Below are 9259 nucleotides of genomic sequence, written 5' to 3' on the forward strand. Positions count from 1 at the left end.
CCCTACCCCCTACCCCCACCCCCACCCTACCCCTAGCCCCTACTCCTTACCCCTACTCCTACCCCCCTGCCCCTACCCCCTACTCCTACCCCCTGCCCCTACCCTACCCCCTACCCTACCCCCTACCCTACCCTCTACCGCTACCCCCTACTCCCTACCCCTACTCCCTACTCCCTACTCCCTACCCCTACCCCCACCCCCTACCCCTTAACCCCTACCCCTACCTCCTACTCCTTACCCCTACTCCTACCCCCTACTCCTACCCCCTGCCCCTACCCCCCTACCCCTACCCCCTACTTCCTACCCTTACCCCTACCCCTACCCCCACTCCCTACCCCCACCCCTACTCCCTACCCCTACTCCCTACCCCTACCCCCTACCCCCTACTCCCTACCACCTACCCCTACTCCCTACCCCTACCCCTACCCCCTACCCCTACCCCCTACCCCCTACTCCCTACCACCTACCCCTACCCCTACCCCCACCTCCTCTTACTCTCCTTCCCTTTCGTATGTCTTTTCGTGTCCATGAACAATGTCAGCTTGAATCTGTCGCGTGACGCTCAGTTTGACAATGAACTTTATGGGACGTGCTCATCGCCTTAGCCAAGGATTGATATTGACGACAACAACAACAGCTAAAAGTAAGGGTCGAAGCTGAAGCTTTTTGTTTCCTTGGTTTTTCCAAGTAATACTCGCTGTTTGTTGCTGGTATTTTTGTTGTTATTGTTTAATTGTTGTTGTTTTTTCTCCGTCTCTGTGTCTGTTTATCTGCCTCTCTGTATTTCTGTCTCTCCTACTGAACGCACAATGATGAAATCGTCTATCATCTACAGGTGAGTTCATGCGTCCGGCAGGAACAATCCATCAACCCTCTTTTTTTTTTATATAGAGACTGTTAGTAAATCACAAAATGGCTCCTGAAGGAGAAGAAGGAGAAAAAAGAAAGGAGGAGAAGAGCAAGAAGTGGCGGCGTAGGAGGAGAAGGAGAAGAAGAAGATAATGATGATCATTATCACGATGCCAGTCCTTAAACAATAAGCAAGCAGGGTTTTGTTGTTGTTGTTGTTGTTGTTGTTGTTGTTCTTGTGTTGTTTGGGTTGTGTGTGTGTGTGTGTGTGTGTGTGTGTGTCTGTGTCTGTGTCTGTGTGTGTGTGTGTCTGTGTCTGTGTGTGTCTGTGTGTGTTTGTGTGTTTTGTTGTTGTTGTTTTTTGTTTGTTTGTTTTGTTTTGTTGGTGTGTTGTTGTTTTTTATTGTTGTTCTTTTCTTCATAGCCCACCTTGTCCTGAGCACTGCTGCACCACCGTACAAAAAAGGTTTAAGTGAGACAGCTGTTTTACATTTATCAACTCTGTTTTATAGCAGACAGGTAAAGCAGTAGTATTTTACTTCTTTTTTTTTATTATCAGCATATTTCATCACTCATTCCAGTTTTTGCTCCAGTTGCCTACTTCAACTGAGTACCGCATCATTAGGCCACCCTAATTTGCCACGCTGTTCGCTATTATTGTTCTGTTATGTAAACCCAATGTTGCAAGACCGCTTGTTGTTATTGTTCTATTATGTAAACCCCATGTTGCCACGCCGTTCGCTGTTATTGTTCTATTATGTAAACCCTATGTTGGCAGACCGTGACCGTTCGCTGTTATTGTTCTGTTATGTAAACCCCATGTTGCAAGACCGCTTGCTGTTATTGTTCTATTATGTAAACCCTGTGTTGCCACGCTGTTCGCTGTTATTGTTCTATTATGTAAACCCCATGTTGCAAGACCGCTTGCTGTTATTGTTCTATTATGTAAACCCTGTGTTGCCACGCCGTTCGCTGTTATTGTTCTATGATGTAAACCCTATGTTGCCACGCCGTTCGCTGTTATTGTTCTATTATGTAAACCCTATGTTGCCAGACCGTTCGCTGTTATTGTTCTATTATGTAAACCCTGTGTTGCCACGCCGTTCGCTGTTATTGTTCTATTATGTAAACCCTATGTTGCCACGCCGTTCGCTGTTATTGTTCTATTATGTAAACCCTATGTTGCCACGCCGTTCGCTGTTATTGTTCTATTATGTAAACCCTATGTTGCCAGACCGTTCGCTGTTATTGTTCTGTTATGTAAACCCTATGTTGCCAGACCGTTTGCTGTTATTGTTCTGTTATGTAAACCCTATGTTGCCAGACCGCTTGCTGTTATTGTTCTGTTATGTAAACCCTATGTTGCCACGCCGTTCGCTGTTATTGTTCTGTTATGTAAACCCTATGTTGCAAGACCGTTCGCTGTTATTGTTCTGTTATGTAAACCCCATGTTGCAAGACCGTGACCGTTCGCTGTTATTGTTCTGTTATGTAAACCCTATGTTGCCACGCCGTTCGCTGTTATTGTTCTATTATGTAAACCCTGTGTTGCCACGCCGTTCGCTGTTATTGTTCTATTATGTAAACCCCATGTTGCAAGACCGCTTGCTGTTATTGTTCTATTATGTAAACCCTGTGTTGCCACGCCGTTCGCTGTTATTGTTCTATGATGTAAACCCTATGTTGCCACGCCGTTCGCTGTCATTGTTCTATTATGTAAACCCTATGTTGCCAAGCCGTTCGCTGTTATTGTTCTGTTATGTAAACCCTATATGATAAGCCGTTCGCTGTTATTGTTCTGTTATGTAAACCCTATGTTGCCACGCCGTTCGCTGTTATTGTTCTGTTATGTAAACCCTATGTTGCCAGACCGCTTGCTGTTATTGTTCTGTTATGTAAACCCTATGTTGCCAGACCGTTCGCTGTTATTGTTCTGTTATGTAAACCCTATGTTGCCAAGCCGTTCGCTGTTATTGTTCTGTTATGTAAACCCTATGTTGCCACGCCGTTCGCTGTCATTGTCCTCTTACATTAAAAAAAAAATGTCGCTCTAGTAACGAAAGTTTTGAGTTTTATTCCCAAATGCATGTATAACCAGGATGATACATAAGATTCTCTGTGGTGGTTCCTTTGGAACTGAGGTCGCCGGTTTGAGTTCAACATTTTGTCAATGCAGAGCACCTTCTTTGAAAGTTCAAAGCAGTCTGGGCGACATTCCGGTACTGGACAGTGGGCTCTGCATCCAGGTGGTGGATGATCGTTTTGTTTGGGGGTTACCAGAGTACTCATCACTCCGTCCTGGGAGTACCACAGTACTCATCACTCCGTCCTGGGGGTACCACAGTACTCATCACTCCGTCCTGGGGGTACCACAGTACTCATCACTCCGTCCTGGGGGTACCACAGTACTCATCACTCCGTCCTGGGGGTACCACAGTACTCATCACTCCGTCCTGGGAGTACCACAGTACTCATCACTCCGTCCTGGGGGTACCAGAGTACCCATCACTCCGTCCTGGGGGTACCACAGTACTCATCACACTGTCCTGGGGGTACCAGAGTACTCATCACTCCGTCCTGGGGGTACCACAGTACCCATCACTCCGTCCTGGGGGTACCAGAGTACCCATCACACTGTCCTGGGGGTACCAGAGTACTCATCACTCCGTCCTGGGGGTACCAGAGTACCCATCACACTGTCCTGGGTTCATGTCTCGCTTATTAGATATCATCTTTGAAATTGTCCTGAGTGCACCAAGGGCAGTCTTGGCTCCCAACGTTTTCGGTCACACCCACCACCACCACACTGCACATTTCGCACCATTAGGTTAAGCCCAACATTCAAGGGAGGTATATATATATATATATGAATCATCAAAAAGCTCATGGATACGCCACCAGGCCAGGTATGACCCCCCCTCAACAAAAACTAACCCCAAACATCCATTATGCGCGAATGGCCTCTGAAAGCGACACACCTCATAAAACACCAACGTGCTCTTGAAAGCATGATATCTGAAAACAACTTTGCCTAGCTTTGCGCTGTTTTGATGTTTAAGCGTTTTAGCGAACTCAGATTGGCTTGGGAGTGTCGCTGGCGGCGGAGATGAACTTGAAAAGAAGAAGAAAGAACAGAGGGTCGACTGAAGACTGTTTATGGAGCGTGAGTGATCTTTAGTGGAAGGCAATAGCCCATTTAATACAGCGACACCACACACACACACACACACACACACACACACGAAGCGTCTCTTGCAGTGTATGGGAGGAATGGCTTTCTCAATTCAACTGTCGTCTCAAGGTCTCCCAGATCAGAACTGGCCTGTGTGTCATGCATCTTAACCCCTTCTCTCTGAAGAATGTTATGTACCTCAATACCTTCCCTCTGAAGGTTTTATGCATCTTAACCCCTTCCCTCTGAAGGTTGTTGTGCATCTTAACCCCTTCTCTCTGAAGGTTTTTGTGCATCTTAACCCCTTTCCTCTGAAGGTTGTTGTGCATCTTGACCCCATTCCTCTGAAGGTTGTTGTGCATCTTAACCCCTTCTCTCTGAAGGTTGGTATGCATCTTAACCCTTTCCCTCTGAAGGTTGTTGTGCATCTTAACCCCATTCCTCTGAAGGTTGGTATGCAACTTAACCCCATCCCTCTGAAGGTTGGTATGCAACTTAATCCTTTCCCTCTGAAGGTTGTTGTGCATCTTAACCCCTTCCGTCTGAAGGTTGTTGTGCATCTTAACCCCTTCCCTATGAAGGTTGGTATGCAACTTAACTCTTTCCCTCTGAAGGTTGTTGTGCATCTTAACCCCTTCCCTCTGAAGGTTGTTGTGCATCTTAACCCCTTCCGTCTGAAGGTTGTTGTGCATCTTAACCCCTTCCCTATGAAGGTTGGTATGCAACTTAACTCTTTCCCTCTGAAGGTTGTTGTGCATCTTGACCCCATTCCTCTGAAGGTTGTTGTGCATCTTGACCCCATTCCTCTGAAGGTTGGTATGCATCTTAACCCCTTTCCTCTGAAGGTTGTTGTGCATCTTAACCCCTTCTCTCTGAAGGTTTTTGTGCATCTTAACCCTTTCCCTCTGAAGGTTGTTGTGCATCTTAACCCCATTCCTCTGAAGGTTGTTGTGCATCTTAACCCCTTCCCTCTGAAGGTTGTTGTGCATCTTAACCCCTTTCCTCTGAAGGTTGTTGTGCATCTTAACCCCTTCCCTCTGAAGGTTGTTGTGCATCATAACCCCTTCCCTCTGAAGGTTGTTGTGCATCTTAACCCCTTCCCTCTGAAGGTTGTTGTGCATCTTAACCCCTTCCCTATGATGGTTGTTGTGCATCTTAACCCCTTCTCTCTGAAGGTTGTTGTGCATCTTAACCCTTTCCCTCTGAAGGTTGTTGTGCATCTTAACCCCTTCCCTCTGAAGGTTTTTGTGCATCTTAACCCCTTCTATCTGAAGGTTGGTATGCATCTTAACCCCTACCTTCTGAGGGTTGGTGTGCATCTGAACCCCTTCCTTCTGAAGGTTTTTGTGCATCTTAACCCCATTCCTCTGAAGGTTGTTGTGCATCTTAACCCCTTCCCTCTGAAGGTTGTTGTGCATCTTAACCCCATTCCTCTGAAGGTTGTTGTGCAACTTAACCCCTTCCCTCTGAAGGTTGTTGTGCATCTTAACCCCTTCCCTCTGAAGGTTGTTGTGCAACTTAACCCCTTCCCACTGAAGGTTGGTATGCATCTTAACCCCTTCTCTCTGAAGGTTGTTGTGCATCTTAACCCCTTCCCTCTGATGGTTGTTGTGCATCTTAACCCCTTTCCTCTGAAGGTTGTTGTGCATCTTGACCCCATTCCTCTGAAGGTTGTTGTGCATCTTAACCCCTTCCCTCTGAAGGTTGTTGTGCATCTTAACCCCTTTCCTCTGAAGGTTGTTGTGCATCTTAACCCCATTCCTCTGAAGGTTGTTGTGCATCTTAACCCTTTCCCTCTGAAGGTTGTTGTGCAACTTAACCCCTTCCCTCTGAAGGTTGGTATGCATCTTAACCCCATTCCTCTGAAGGTTGTTGTGCATCTTAACCCCATTCCTCTGAAGGTTGTTGTGCATCTTAACCCCATTCCTCTGAAGGTTGTTGTGCATCTTAACCCCATTCCTCTGAAGGTTGGTATGCATCTTAACCCCTTTCCTCTGAAGGTTGTTGTGCATCTTAACCCCTTTCCTCTGAAGGTTGGTATGCAACTTAACTTTTTCCCTCTGAAGGTTGTTGTCCATCTTAACCCCTTCCCTCTGAAGGTTGTTGTGCATCTTAACTCTTTCCTCAAGAAGGAACCCTATGCAAAGTGGTCTTTTCAGTTTGTGAAGGAAAAGTGTCCCTACCGAGGATTTCAGATTTCATTTACAATGGATTGTTTATGTAAGCAATGTTTTTATGTTGTTTTGTTGTTGTTGTTGTTGTTTTGTTTTGTTTTGTTTTGTTTTTTCTTGGTGTTTTTTTTTGTTTTTGTTTTTGTTTTGTTTGTTTTTTTTGCTTTTTTTGTTTTGTGTGTGTGTGTGTGTGTGTGTGAAATCAATAGTATCACACATTGCTATTTCCTTTACAAGAATGATATGGCTATTCTTTTGTCACGTGTTTGAAGCTGTAGCGCATGTGTGTGTGTGTGTGTGTGTGTGTGTGTGTGTGTGTGTGTGTGTGTGTGTGTACAGTAAGATAAGAAAGTGCACATTGACTGGCTCAGCCACACACACACACGCGCGCAAACACACACGAGTATCGTGTTAGACCCAAGTTTCTGAACAAATGGTACAGTCGTGAAATCACGACTTTGTCACTTTTAGTGTCTTTTGAAGTCAAATTTCAACGATTTTCATATCTGTCTAATATTGTTCTCGTGTTGTTGTTGTTGTTTTGTTTGTTGTTTTTTTGGTCAAAATTTCAATGATTTTCAGATCCGTCTAATATCTCGCAGATGGAGTAAGATACACGAAAGAAAAAAACATCAACAACAACAATAAAACCGCTTAGTCATTATGGCTTCACGGCTGAACAAGCAAGATCAAAATTACATAAATGAAGATGTTCAGATCCCTCTAATATCTCAGAAGATGGAGTAAGAAAGACGAAGAAGAAAAAAAAATGTCAAGCCATAAAGGCTTCACGGCAGAAGAAGCAGGGTAAAAAAAAAAAATCAAAAAAATGAAAAATAATAATGATAAAACTAAGAAAGGAACCGGTCTTCGCGTCACACCCCTTTTTCTTTTCTTCCACAACAACCCCTCCCTCCTCACCCCCCGTTCCCCTCCCTCACCCCTTCCCCCGCCCCTCCTACCCCCATGGTCTTCCTCCCTCTGTGTGTCTTTCATCCCTGGCCAAAAGGCAGCCCATGCCCCCCCCCTACGTTGGCAAGCGATTACAGGCAAGTTATGGCCCCTGTGCCCGCTGTTTAACCGCCTCCCGAACGTGAAGCGGTGTGAGTTATTTCCCCTCTGTGCCCGGCGTTTTGTGCGGACTGCGCAGGGCAATTGACGAGGACCTTTTTGTCAATGGACTTCTCGGTCAGGAGACTGGGGAGTGGTGGAGGTGGTGTGTGAGTAGAGGAAGGAAGGAAGGGAGGGGGGGGGGCAGGGGGGTCGGAGGTGGGGGATGAGTGGGGTCGAGAGGAGCGGAGAGGGAGTTGTATGTGTGGGTGGGGTGGGGGTAGGGGCAGGGGGAGATGGACGGAGCGCGGACGCCATGATGAACTCCCCGGGCGTGGAAAAGGGCAAAGGGCAAATGGCGTCCCGAACAAAACGACCTGAAGTTCGCCATGGATGAAGAGACAGAGAGAGAAGGGGGTGGGGGAGTGGGGTGATAGGAGGTGCGGGGAGGAGGGGGGGGTAGGTGCGGGGGGCAAGGAGGCAGGAGAGGAGGGAGGTTTGGGGGGAAGCACCTGAGTGGGGGAGGGGGACTGTGGTCAGAGGGAAGGGGGGTAGCGAGTGAGAGAAGTGGGGGGGGGGAGGGCAGTATTAGCTGGGGATGGAGACATTTAGTTGTTTTTATTTTTAAACAAACAAACAAAAAAAAGAAGTATGTATGGAGTGCGTTTTGTAAAGAAACTGTTTTGTTGTTGTTGTTGCTGCTGCTGTTGTTGTATGAACCTTGAATTAAAGGGCCTTTTCGGCTTGATCCCTACAGTGGTTGTGTCCCTTACACTGGTACCTGTGCTAAATATAGGTTGCTGAACAAGGTGTTTCACTTTTCTTTTCTTTTTAGGAATGGGGCTGGTGGGATCAGAGATAAATCTGATTATATCGTCTTAAAAAGGATAAATGGTTTCTTATCATGATCCACTGGTTGTGCTATATAGGTACTGCTATGCTGACCGCACACGTAAAAGAGCCCACGGCAGCCTGAGAAAATTATACGGAAAAATCATCCCTCACACAAGGGAGTCGGAATTTTATACATAAAAATCGGTTGTGACAGGAAACTACACAACGAGAACCACCGCACCACACCACACAAACCACATCACACCACACCACACCACACAACACACCACACCACACCTCACCACATCACACCACACCACACCTCACCACACCAACATATTAGTTGAACACGGCCATCACAGGGGAATGATACTACCAGGGGAAAAGACCGCCAACAAATGATCTCCCTTGTGATCACCCTCTCCTGTGCCCTTGCCTATCTGGTTCCGGGTGAGGCCCCACTTCTATGTGGCGGAGTTTGAAAACAGACCGCTACATCTTGTATTGCCGGCTTATTCTTTTCTTTCTTTCTTTCTTTCTTTTTTCTTTCTGCGTTCGTGGGCTGCAGCTCCCACGTTCACTCGTATATACGCGAGTGGGCTTTGATGTGTATGACCGTTTTTAACCCGCCATGTAGGCAGCCATACTCCGCTTTCCGGGGGTCTGCATGCTGGGTATATGTTCTTGTTTCCATAACCCACCGAACGCTGACATGGATTACAGGATCTTTAACGTGCGTATTTGATCTTCTGATTGCGTATACACACGAAGGGGGTTCAGGCACTAGCAGGTCTGCACATATGTTGACCTGGGAGACTGGAAAAATCTCCACCCTTTACCCACCAGGCGCCGTCACCGTGATTCGAACCCGGGACCCTCAGATCGAAAGTCCAACGCTTTAACCATTCGGCTATTGCGCTCGTCGCCGGCTTATTCTAAAATAGCCTTGTACGGCTCGGCAAGCGTAGATTGTTTTCACTTCTGTACTTCGTCATTCATTTATCTATCAACTTATCAATTTATTTATGTATTTATTTATTGTTTCATACATTCATTTATTCATTCATTCATTTATATATCTCTTTGTTTAGTTGTCTATTGATTTATCTGTTTAATTATTTATCCATTTATTTATTAATTTATCTATTTATTTGGTTGGTTGGTTGATTGTTTTTCTATGTAT

The sequence above is a fragment of the Babylonia areolata genome, chromosome 21 (assembly GCF_041734735.1).
Source record: "Babylonia areolata isolate BAREFJ2019XMU chromosome 21, ASM4173473v1, whole genome shotgun sequence".
NCBI lineage: Eukaryota > Metazoa > Mollusca > Gastropoda > Neogastropoda > Buccinidae > Babylonia > Babylonia areolata.